The sequence below is a fragment of the Physeter macrocephalus genome, chromosome 6 (assembly GCF_002837175.3).
Source record: "Physeter macrocephalus isolate SW-GA chromosome 6, ASM283717v5, whole genome shotgun sequence".
NCBI lineage: Eukaryota > Metazoa > Chordata > Mammalia > Artiodactyla > Physeteridae > Physeter > Physeter macrocephalus.
In genome coordinates this window covers 60,310,925-60,322,556 of record NC_041219.1, presented here as the reverse complement: position 1 = coordinate 60,322,556, position 11,632 = coordinate 60,310,925, and positions in this window count along the sequence as shown.

Genomic DNA, 11,632 nt, shown 5'->3' with positions numbered 1-11,632 from the left:
CAAATCAAGCCTTGGAAAATTTAAGAAGATTGAAATTGTATAAAGCATCTTTTCTGACCACAATGCTATGGGATTGGAAATCAATTACAGGAAAAAATAACTGTAAAAAACACAAATATATGGAGGCTAAACAGTGTGCTACTAAATAACCAAGAGACCACTGAAGAAATCAAAGGAGAAATTTTAAAAAAACATAGAAACAAATGACAACGAAAACACAACGACCCAAAACCCATGGGATGCAGCAAAAGCAGTTCTAAGAGGGAAGTTTATAGCAATACAATCTCACCTCAAGAAACAAGAAAAATCTCAAATAAACAATCTAACCCTACATTTAAAACAACTAGAGAAAGAAGAACAAAGAAAATCCAAAGCCAGTAGAAGGAAAGAAATCATAAAGATCGGAGCAGAAATAAATGAAATAGAAACGAAGAAAACAATAGCAAAGATCAATAAAACTAAAAGCTGGTTCTTTGAGAAGATAAACAAAATTGATAAATCCTTAGCCAGACTCATCAGGAAAGAAAGGGAGAGGACGCAAATCAATAAAATTAGAAATGAAAAAGGAGAAATCACAACCGACACTGAAGAAATACAAAGGATTATAAGAGACTACTACAAACAACTATCTGCCAATAGAATAGACAGCCGTGAAGAAATGGACAAATTCTTGGAAAGGTACAATTTTCCAGGACTGAGCCAGGAAGAATTAGAAAATATAAACAGACCTATCACAAGCACTGAAAGTGAAACTGTAATTAAAAATCTTTCAACAAACAGAAGTCCAGGACCAGATGGCTTCACAGGTGAATTCTATCAAACATTAAGAGAAGAGCTAACACCAGTCCTTCTCCAAGTCTTCCAAAAAATTGCAGAGGGAGAAACACTCCCAAATTCATTCTACAAAGCCACCATCACCTGATACCAAAACCAGAAAAAGATATCACAAAAAAAGAAAATTATAGACCAATATCACTGATGAACCTAGATGCAAAAATCCTGAACAAAATACTAGCAAACAGAATCCAACAGCATGTTAAAAGGATCATACACCATGATCAAGTGTGATTTATCCCAGGGATGAAAGGATTCTTCAATATATGCAAATCAATCGATGTGATACACCACATTAACAAATTAAGGAATAAAAACCATATGGTCATCTCGATAGATGCAGAAAAAGCTTTTGACAAAATTCAACACCCATTTATTATAAAAAAACTCTCCAGAAAATGGGCATAGAGGGAATCTCCCTCAACATAATAAAGGCCATATATGACAAACACACAGCAAGCATCATATTCAATGGTGAAAAACTGAAAGCATTTCCACTAAGATCAGGAACAAGACAAGGATGTCCACTCTTGCCACTTTTATTCAACATAGTTTTGGAAGTCCTAGCCACAGCAATCAGAGAAGAAAAAGAAATAAAAGGAATACAAATTGGAAAAGAAGAAGTAAAACTGTCACTGTTTGCCTAAAGATGCCACCAGAAAACTACTAGAACTAATCAATGAATTTGGTAAGGTTGCAGGATACAAAATTAATGTACAGAAATCTCTGGCATTCCTATACACCAACAATGAAAGATCAGAAAGAGAAATTAAGGAAACACTCCCATTTACCATTGCAACAAAAAGGATAAAATACCTGGGAATAAACCTGCCTAAAGAGGTGAGAGACTTACAGTAATCAGGACAGTATGGTACTGGCACAAAAACAGAAATATAGATCAGTGGAAAAGGATAGAATGCCCAGAGATAAACCCACGCACTTATGGGCACCTAATTTACGACAAAGGAGGCAAGAACATACAATGGAGAAAAAACAGCCTCTTCAATAAGTGGTGATGGGAAAACTGGACAGCTACATGTAAAAGAATGAAATTAGATGGAGAAATATGCCATGTTCTTGGATTGGAAGAATCAATATTGTGAAAATGCCTATACTACCCTAAGCCATCTACAGATTCAATGCAATCCCTATCAAACTACCAATGACACTTAAGTGGTGATGGGAAAACTGGACAGCTACATGTAAAAGAATGAAATTAGAACACTCCCTAACACTATACACAAAAATAAACTCTAATTGGATTAAAGACTTATATCTAAGACCAGACACTATAAAACTCTTAGAGGAAAACATAGGAAAAACACTCTTTGACATAAGCCACAGAAAGATCTTTTTTGACCTACCTCCTAGAGTAATGGAAATAAAAACAAAAATAAATAAATGGGATGTAATTAAACTTAAAAGCTTTTGCACAGCAAAGGAAACCATAAACAAGACAAAAAGACAACCCTCAGAATGGGAGAAAATATTTACAAATGAAACAACAGACAAAGGATTAATCTGCAAAATATACAAACAGCTCATGGAGCTCAATATCAAAAAAACCAAATAATCCAGTTAGAAAATGGACAGAAGACCTAAATAGACATTTCACCAAGGAAGACTTACAGATGGCCAAGAGGCACATGAAAAGATGCTCGACATCACTATTAGAGAAATGCAAATCAAAACTACAATGAGGTATCACCCCATGCCGGTCAGAGTGGCCATTATCAAAAAATCTAGAAACAATAAATGCTGGAAAGGGTGTGGTGAAAGGGAACGCTCCTGCACGGTTGGTGGGAATGTAAATTGATAAAACCACTATGGAAAACAGGATGGAGGTTCCTTTAAAAACTAAAAACAGAACTACCATATGACCCAGAAATCCCACTAGGCGTATAGCCTGAGAAAACCATAATTCAAAAAGAGATATGTACCACAATGTTCATTGCAGCACTATTTACAATAGCTAGGACATGGAACCAACCTAAATGTCCATCGGCAAATGAATGGATAAAGAAGATGTGGCACATATATACAATGGAATAGTACTCAGCCATAAAAAGAAACAAAATTGAGTTATTTGTAGTGAAGTGGATGGACCTAGAGTCTGTCATACACAGTGATGTAAGTCAGAAAGAGAAAAACAAACACTGTATGCTAACGCATATATATGGAATCTAAAAAAAAAATGGTACTGATGAACCTAGTTGCAGGGCAGGAATAAAGATGCAGACATAGAGAATGGACTCTTGAGGACATGGGGTGGGAGGGAGAAGCTGGGGCAAAGTGAGAGTAGCATCGACATATATACACTACTGAATGTAAAATAGTTGGCTGGTGGGAAGCAGCTGCATAGCACAGGGAGATCTGCTCGGTGCTTTGCGCTGACCTAGAGGGGTGGGATAGGGAGGGTGGGAGGGAGGCTTAGGAGGGAGGGGATATGGGGACATGTGTATGCATATGGCTGATTCACTTTGTTGTGCAACAGAAACTAGCAAGGTATTTTGAAGCAATTATACTCCAATAAAGATCTATTTAAAAATTTTAAAAATATAAAAAGCTCTATGATACTTCCTTCTGAACCCATTTCTCCATCCAGTATCTAGGGGGGAAAAACAGAGAAGGGAATAATTCAACCAGGAGTTGAAAACTGACCTCTAACTCTCAGATGGGGTTGGATTCATGATGGTTAGAAAAGGAAGGGTAGAGGTAGGGAAACACAAAGGAGAGGAAAAGTCCTGGTTACTAGTGAAGGATAAAGAACATCTCTGAAATTATCACCTGCATGAGTGGTTGCATCTGTCCTGTCCATCACTATATTTGTGCCTGGCATATTGTGGGTATTTCAATAAATGTCAGTTGAATAGATAGATAGATAGATAGATAGATAGATAGATGATAGATAGATAGATAGATAAAATCAGGTGGAGAATACCTAGAATGTTCTTCTGAGACATCATGCCCTTTTATATATCATGGAGAAAGTAGTCTAAATTCTAGACCATTCTAACTATATATTCTATACTATAGTAACTGGATATAAAATATGTCTATTAGAAGACTATAAGGCACAGAAAATGTTTTAAGATGAGAGAATTTTAAATGAGGCCGTGATGAGGGGGTGATGTTGTCTGATACTTACACCTTAGATTGTGGAGGTGGATTGAAATTGACAGGTCAGCATAAGAGGATGTGTGCACCTCAGGCCATACCTAGAGGTACCACAGCATTTCATAACACCCTTGCAGGCATTATCTTTTGCACAAGGAGCGTCAGAACAACATATGGAAAGATTAGATTGTTGCTTAGAGTACTGTTTGCCAAAATGGTGTCTAAATTTGGTTTGACTGGTGTCTTGATTGTCACTTAGTTGGTTTACCTCAACAGATTGTGTAAGTATATGCAGGACACATATAGGGCCTCTCCTCATCTGTAAAAGAAAAAAGGAACTGTGATGAGATTTTTTACTGCTTCTGTATTTCTACAAGGAATTTAATCAAAGATATATCCATAGTCTCCTTAATTATGCTCTTCTGTTAGCTCATTTCTCTCCTTTAAACCATGGCTTAAAAGTACTATAAAGCAGTACGCAAGTACATTTAAGGTGTAATTATACCTAAAGCTGGCTGTTAGACCAGCTCCAACCTGGTTTCTGTAATACTTTGATATATATGATATATGACATATATATGGAATATATATATATGGAATATTTCTATATACATACATATTTGGAAAATATATATTCAGAATATATATACATTTAGAATATATGTGTATATTTGGAATGTATATATTTGAAATAAATTGGAAGCAAGAAATTACACAATAGGGAAAGATGTTTCAACTTATGTTTGTCTTTTTTAATAGAATCTTATTACAGTCCTATATAGGATTAACAAAATGTTTTTGTACATTTATACATATTTTAAAAAATCACCAGAGGTGTTCAAATGTAGGTTTACTTGAAATGTGGTATAGAAATTCCTAAAGTGTGGATGATCAACAGATGTAGATATATTTAAATCATTCATTTACTCATTTTTTAATTTCTAAGAACTATTTATTGAGTGCCTACGGCATATGCCAAAGTTGTTGGCACTGGCGATATAGTAGTAAACAGAACAGACGTTCTTTCTCTCATGGTGTGGACAAGATAGAAGTAAATTAGTGAAAATAAAATTAGTAAAAGAAATCAAAAATAAATTAGTAAAATATGTAGTATGTTAGATAAACTATGTATTGTAAAAGATGATAACTAAATCAGTAAAGGAGATCCCTAACAATATCTTGCAATCCCAAGTCTCTAATTCTTTAATTTGGATATGTAAGTATCAGTTGTTTTTAGAACTTTTGCACACTGTACATCTTGTCTATTCACACTTATTACCATTCAAGAAGCACTGATCAAACTTTCACCACCACTAACAGGAATAATGCTCTACTTTCCATGAGGTCAGTTAGTTTATAGATTGTTTATTAAAATGCAAGTAAATATTATCAGTAATTAATGAATGCCAGGAAGCATTATAAACTTTCATAACAATTCTATGGCATTTTGATACTATAAAAAATAAAATTTAAGTATGAAAATAGTAATCCCTGTTGGTCATTATACCATAGAACAAAAAACACTGGACACAAAAGAGTTAAAAAAAAATTTTTTAGAAAATAAAAAATTAAACTAACTTGGTGGGGACTTCCCTGGCAATCCAGTGGTTAAGACTCCACCCTTCCACTCCAGGGGACATGGGTTCGATCCCTGATCGGGGAATTAAAATCCCGCACACGGTGCAGCAGGCAGAAAACAAAAAAACAGAAAAAAACTTACTTGGTGGTATGAGTTAATTTTGTAAAGGAAAAAGGGGAAAAAATAGTAGAATTATAGAATCAGCCAAATATTAAGTTCAACTTAAAACTCACCTTTTTCTTTATAACCTTTATTTTCCTTGGATAGGGAAAGTAAGAGAATTGGAGAATTTAAAGTTTGAGAGCAGCTTAGCAATCCTTTTTATGAAAGAATTGAACTTATTACAAGATATTCTTTCATCAGTCTCCTTAATTCTGGTAATTCAGCTCACTGAATATATAGCATAGAAGTTATGAATGATATAAATATTCTTTTATGTTATTTTTCATTGTTCATAAAGAATATTATTTCATGCATGTATAATACGGCAGAATGGATTTTTCCTCTCCACCATCCCAATGTTACACTTCTGAGTCTGAGGAAATAGAACAGCATTTTAAAAAAACTTTTAATTTGGGACTAATTTTAGATTTCAGAATAGTTGCGAAGATAGTACAGAATGTGTCTGTATGCCCTTCATCCAGCTTCCCTTTATGTTTACATCTTACATAAGCATAGTACAATGATCAAAACTAAGAAATTCACTTTGGTATAATGCTCCTAACTAAACTACAGACTTTATTCAGATTTCCCTAGTTGCTTCACTAGTGTTCATTTTCTGTTCCAGGATCTAATGCAAGGTCACACGTTGCATTTAATTGTCCTTTCTTAGCCTCCTCTAATCTGTGAGAGTTCCTCAGGCTCTCCCTACCTTTCATGATCTGGATTCTTTAGAGGAATATGGGTCTGGTATTTTACAGACAGCCCCTCATTTTGTATTCGTCTGATATTTTCTTATGATTAGACTGGAGGTCCCAGATATTTGGAAAGAATACCACAGAGGTGAAGTGCTCTTCTGCTTGTATCACGCTGGGGGGACCTGATAGCACTGTGTCTTGCTACTGGTAATGTTAACCTGATCATTTGGTTAAAGTGGTGTCTGCCAGGTTTATCCTCTGTAGCGCTGCTACTTTTTGTTTTCCATGCTTGAACGGAGTCTTTTTACTGTGAGTCAATATTTAGACAAAGATACTTGTCTAGCCCCAGCATATTAGCAAGGGGTAATCTTTGTGTTGAAAAAGTATGACAGAGTCTCAGACCCTCCATCTGAAGGCAACAGGCAGCAAATGTCCGGGGTGTCCTGCCCTGATCCCCTTTACTGCCCAGTGCTCCCCAATACCCACTTGTTGTGAGTATTGGCTGCCAGCACCCAGAGCTGACCCTTCTCCCGATAACTGCTCTCAGCAGTGACTCTCTGACATGAGGGGACAAGAGGCCAGCCTCTCGGCCTCAGGGAGGACCCTCTGTGGAGCAATTGGTGCTCCAGAGCTTTCTCTGTGGGGTCCGACTAAGCTAGTCTCCGTCTAAGACCACATTCTTGCTTAGCTTTATTCCCTTTCCTCCCCTGCTTCCCTCACCCACCCCATCCCCAGGAGAATAAACATTTTGAAAACATTCCCATTTCAGACCCGACTTCGAAAGAATCTGACCTAAGGTAATACATCACTTTGGGTTTTTTTTCTCTTTATAGTCCCTCCCCACCTCCACATGCAGGTTCCAAGACCCTTCCTTCCCCCATCCCCCTCCCTGTCCAACAACAGAATCTAAAAGAGCAGAAAATGACTGTCCATTCACAGAGATCAGACACAAGAAGGGACAAGTGGGAGCCAGTGAGGGAGTTAAAAAGACAGAGGGCTCTGATGGGCCTGAGAAAGAAGATCCAGAGGGGATGCCCCCTGCCATCTGTATCTTGTGCTCTCATAGACGAAAACCTTAAATCTTGGGTGGAACTTGGAGACCAAGTATTCATTTCCCCAAACCCCATTATCTGATAAAAGTCAATACTGGCTGGATCGCGTTCCTTGAACTTGAGGTAAAAGATTGATAAAAACACATTCTCTGGGCTTCTGTATATAAGACTTACTAGCTGACAGAACTTTTGGTGGTGAAATTCTGAAGGCTGAAACTATGTAAGGAAGGGGCTGAGGATAAACTAGTAAAATAGATTAAATAGAAACAACCTAACAGTAAGAATAAATCCACAAGACAGTAACATCACCAAACCAGAATAGAGTTTCCAAAAGAAGAATGAACAAGTGTCAAATACGAACTCATTTTGAGTTTGCTCAGTGAAAGCAAGTTTGATGAGTAGTTACAAAGTGGGTTCTACAAATGAAGGATATTTGTTCATGAAATTAAGTAATGAGCTGGTGATATGTAGCTAGTTTGAGGAATAGGCAGGATTTGATTTTCTTTTTAGAAGAGGGAAGGTTTGACCAGGGGCAAAGGGCAGTTGCCAAGGGAAGGGTAAAACTAGCTATGAGTCAAGAAAAATTGAACATACACACAAAAAAGCATGATGTTTAAAGTCTGGCTTCTCTTGACAACTTTTCTTGGAGGGAAGAACCTACAATAATTTGAGCTAGTTTTCATTGTATTCTGATAACACGTCTAGATCGAGTATTATTGTCATGCATGATGCTAGGATGTCACCCTGTGTTCATTATAAGTATAGCTTCTATAATATCATACATCATTATATTTCTAAATTTCAATTGCAACAATTTTCATGGCTCTTTTATTTTTTTCTTAGCATGGCTTCCTATCTTAAGTTTCTTTTTGAGTAATACATAACATTAAAAGAAAATATAAGGCCAAACAAACAATTCCGCACACAAAAATTTATAAAAATCAAAAAGTGTGTTACCACACCTAAATACACAATTTTAGAATTTCGTTGAAAACCTTATAATGATATCTGAGGTTAACTTGTAAAGTAGGTTAACTTGGAAATTATGTTACATTGTTTCTTTGTTAAAAAAAGATATGATTTTTTAGAATAATAGAACTCATAAGGTTAGAGAGAGGTTCAAATAATACAATAGTTATTTTCAATCTTACTTCAAGCACTACTTTTTTCGTATTCATCCTGATAGCACACATACTATAATAACTGCAAACCTAGCTGTGGAAGAGTCATCCAATCAAGTATACTCCATTGTTGTTCATTTCATCTAGCTCTTTTTAATCTCTTTTTATTTGATTCCCAACAACTTACTAATTGTCTTTGTACTCCAGGTCCATGGGAATGTGCATCACTTGTTTGTATCACATAGTCTAGCAGTAAAATGTTGAATTTAGTACATATTTATTTACTACCTTCCTAAGGGTATGCAAGCCTTACTCTCCCATGAAGATTGTTCCTTGAGGACAATAAACCATATCACATATTTCTTTTGTATCCTCTCTATAGACACACCTTTAATTTAAAGTTAATAAGTTGAAGAAGGCTGTATTTCTAAAATTATATTAAAAAAACTATTCGATCAAGTTAATTATTTAAGATTGGAAAAATTGATTTTTATTGGCCAAAGTGACAAGTAAATCAACAAGAAATTGTCTTTGATTGATTGATTCAGTCAACTATTGGAAATACTACTCAAAATAAACCAAATCTCTCCCTAAAATTTCAATATCATATAACAGAAGTCGTAGGCATGACTCTGGGGAAGGAATAAGAGAAACTTAAGAAATGTTCATCTGTATTCATTCTTAATCTGTACTAATGATTAGAATAATTGACATTCTAACTAATTAATGGAAGGATCAATAGACTTAAAGAACAAACATGAAATGCAATCATTACTTAAAAAAATTGTCTGCTGAGTAAATTGTTCCTGGTGAGTTGCTCTTTTGGAATTGGGGTTGAAATATTAATCTAATCATAAGATCTTAGATGTCAAACATGATACTCTGATTAGATGAACCCCGTGATAGTCTTGGGAGGAAGAGGGTATATTTTGAATGTGGAGATTATTTGAATAATTGTGATCAGGGAGAGGAATACCGTATATTCTCCTCTCTGTACCTAAGCCCTTTGCTCTCTGTTTGCTCTAAAGAAAAGGAAAGCAAAAAAAAAAAAAAAAGACTGAGAATAGACAGTCTTTTTTTTTTTTAAGGTAAATGGAATCCACTATGCATTTATTTTGAACACTCGGCTCTCAGAACCCAGTAAGATTATTGTGTAAAATGATTGCACAACTATTCATTCAGGTCTGTTCATTCAACAGACATTTGTCGAGTGCCTCGCACGTGGCAGGCCCAGTCTAGTACTGGGAAGGAACAAACAGCAGAAGAAAACACAGTACGGACCTTGGCCCTGGGGGAGCGTGCGTTTTAGTGACATTTGTTGTGAGCACACCATGAGCCTTCAAGTTTTGGAGGAGATGTCAGCCACTTTTAAATGCAAGGGAACATGAAGCTGACAAGGAACACTGGGGGTTCAGTTTTAAACAGGGAGGTCAGGAAGGCCTCAGAGAAGGGACAGTGGAACTGAGATCAAATTTTATGGGGGGCATAACTTTTCCCCTGCCCTCTTAGGGTCTCCAGCTGGGTGTGAGAATTAAATCGATCTAAGGCAGATTAACAGGAGAAACCCACACAGATTGTTCCATGGACATGGGCGCCCCCAAGGAAACAAAGACCCAGTGAAGGGGCCAGGTCTGGGTGTTTAGAGGATAGACAGTCTTAATGCTCACATGTCTGCTCATCAAAACCTTATCACACTTGTCATCATATCGGACTTACCACTCTGGGTCTTTAACTATTTGCTGGGCTTTTTTCAGAGGCAGCAGAGTAGCTAAAGGAAGAAGGAAAGCATCTTTAAATCACAGTTATTCTTCCCTTTCTTCTAGAGAAATTTGGGGTTTCTCACTTGCATAGTTTACAAAGAACAATAAAAGCTATGCTGCTACACAAGAAAGACCTCCAGTCTTTTCTCTTGTGAGGTTGCTTGAACCAGAATATTTCTTCCATGATTTACCACTGATCTCATTGTGTCCTATGTTATTAAAGTTGTCAGACGATAATACAGCTTCTGCTGTCTTCCTCAACTGTTATGAGAATGACAAATAGAAGAAGGAACGATTAAGAAAGCACAGGGCTTCCCTGGTGGCGCAGTGGTTGAGAATCCGCCTGCCAATGCAGGGGACACGGGTTCGTGCCCCGGTCCGGGAGGATGCCACATGCCGCGGAGCGGCTGGGCCCGTGAGCCATGGCCGCTGAGCCTGCGCGTCCGGAGCCTGTGCTCCGCAACGGGAGAGGCCACAACAGTGAGAGGCCCGCCTACCACAAAAAAAAAAAAAAAAAAGGCACAAATGTAATTGCTTGATGACACAGGAACTACTTGGGAGAGGGTTTAGACAGAACTTTCTGATTTGTTGGCAGAACCAGAGGAATTGCTAGGTAGTGCCAGGGGAAAGTCTACAAAGAAGAGACCCACGTTAATATACGATACCTGCTTTAGGTTTGATTTAGTTCACAGAAAATTGACAAGAAGTGAAGATAAGATTTACAACATCAGATTCCCTTAGCAGAAATACTGGAGGTGAGGAGCTGGAAGCTGTGGAAAGGATTTGGAGAGTGATTTGGTGGGAACAGCACTTGCCGCTGCAACTTGGAAGGGAATTTAAGACAAACTGGCCTCACTGGAGGGGAATCAGGGAGTTAAGAAAGAGTTGGTTTTCTTGTACAAACATGAAAGGTCAAGTCAAATGATTTCCGGGAACTCAGGACTTGGCTCCTCCTTTTATTATCTCTTTGACCTTGAACATTAAAACTGAAACAGCTGAACTAGATGTTCTCTAAAGCCATGCTTGTCTTCATGCAGGGAGTCTGAACCGAGTTTTAAGGATAGAAACTGCTATTTTATCAATTCTCTGAAAAATTACCAAAAGAAAGGCCATTTTATAGGCAGTAGGAAAATGTTTGCTTGAAAGAATATACCTAAGAACGAAAACTTTCCTTTGGTTCTAAGCAATAAACTATAGAAGTTAAGTGTTTGTGTCCTGAAGTCAGATGTGGTTTCAAAATCTGTCTTTATCACTTATTGGTTGTGTAATTTGGGCAAACTAATAAACCTCTCTAAGCCTCTTTCTCTTTATC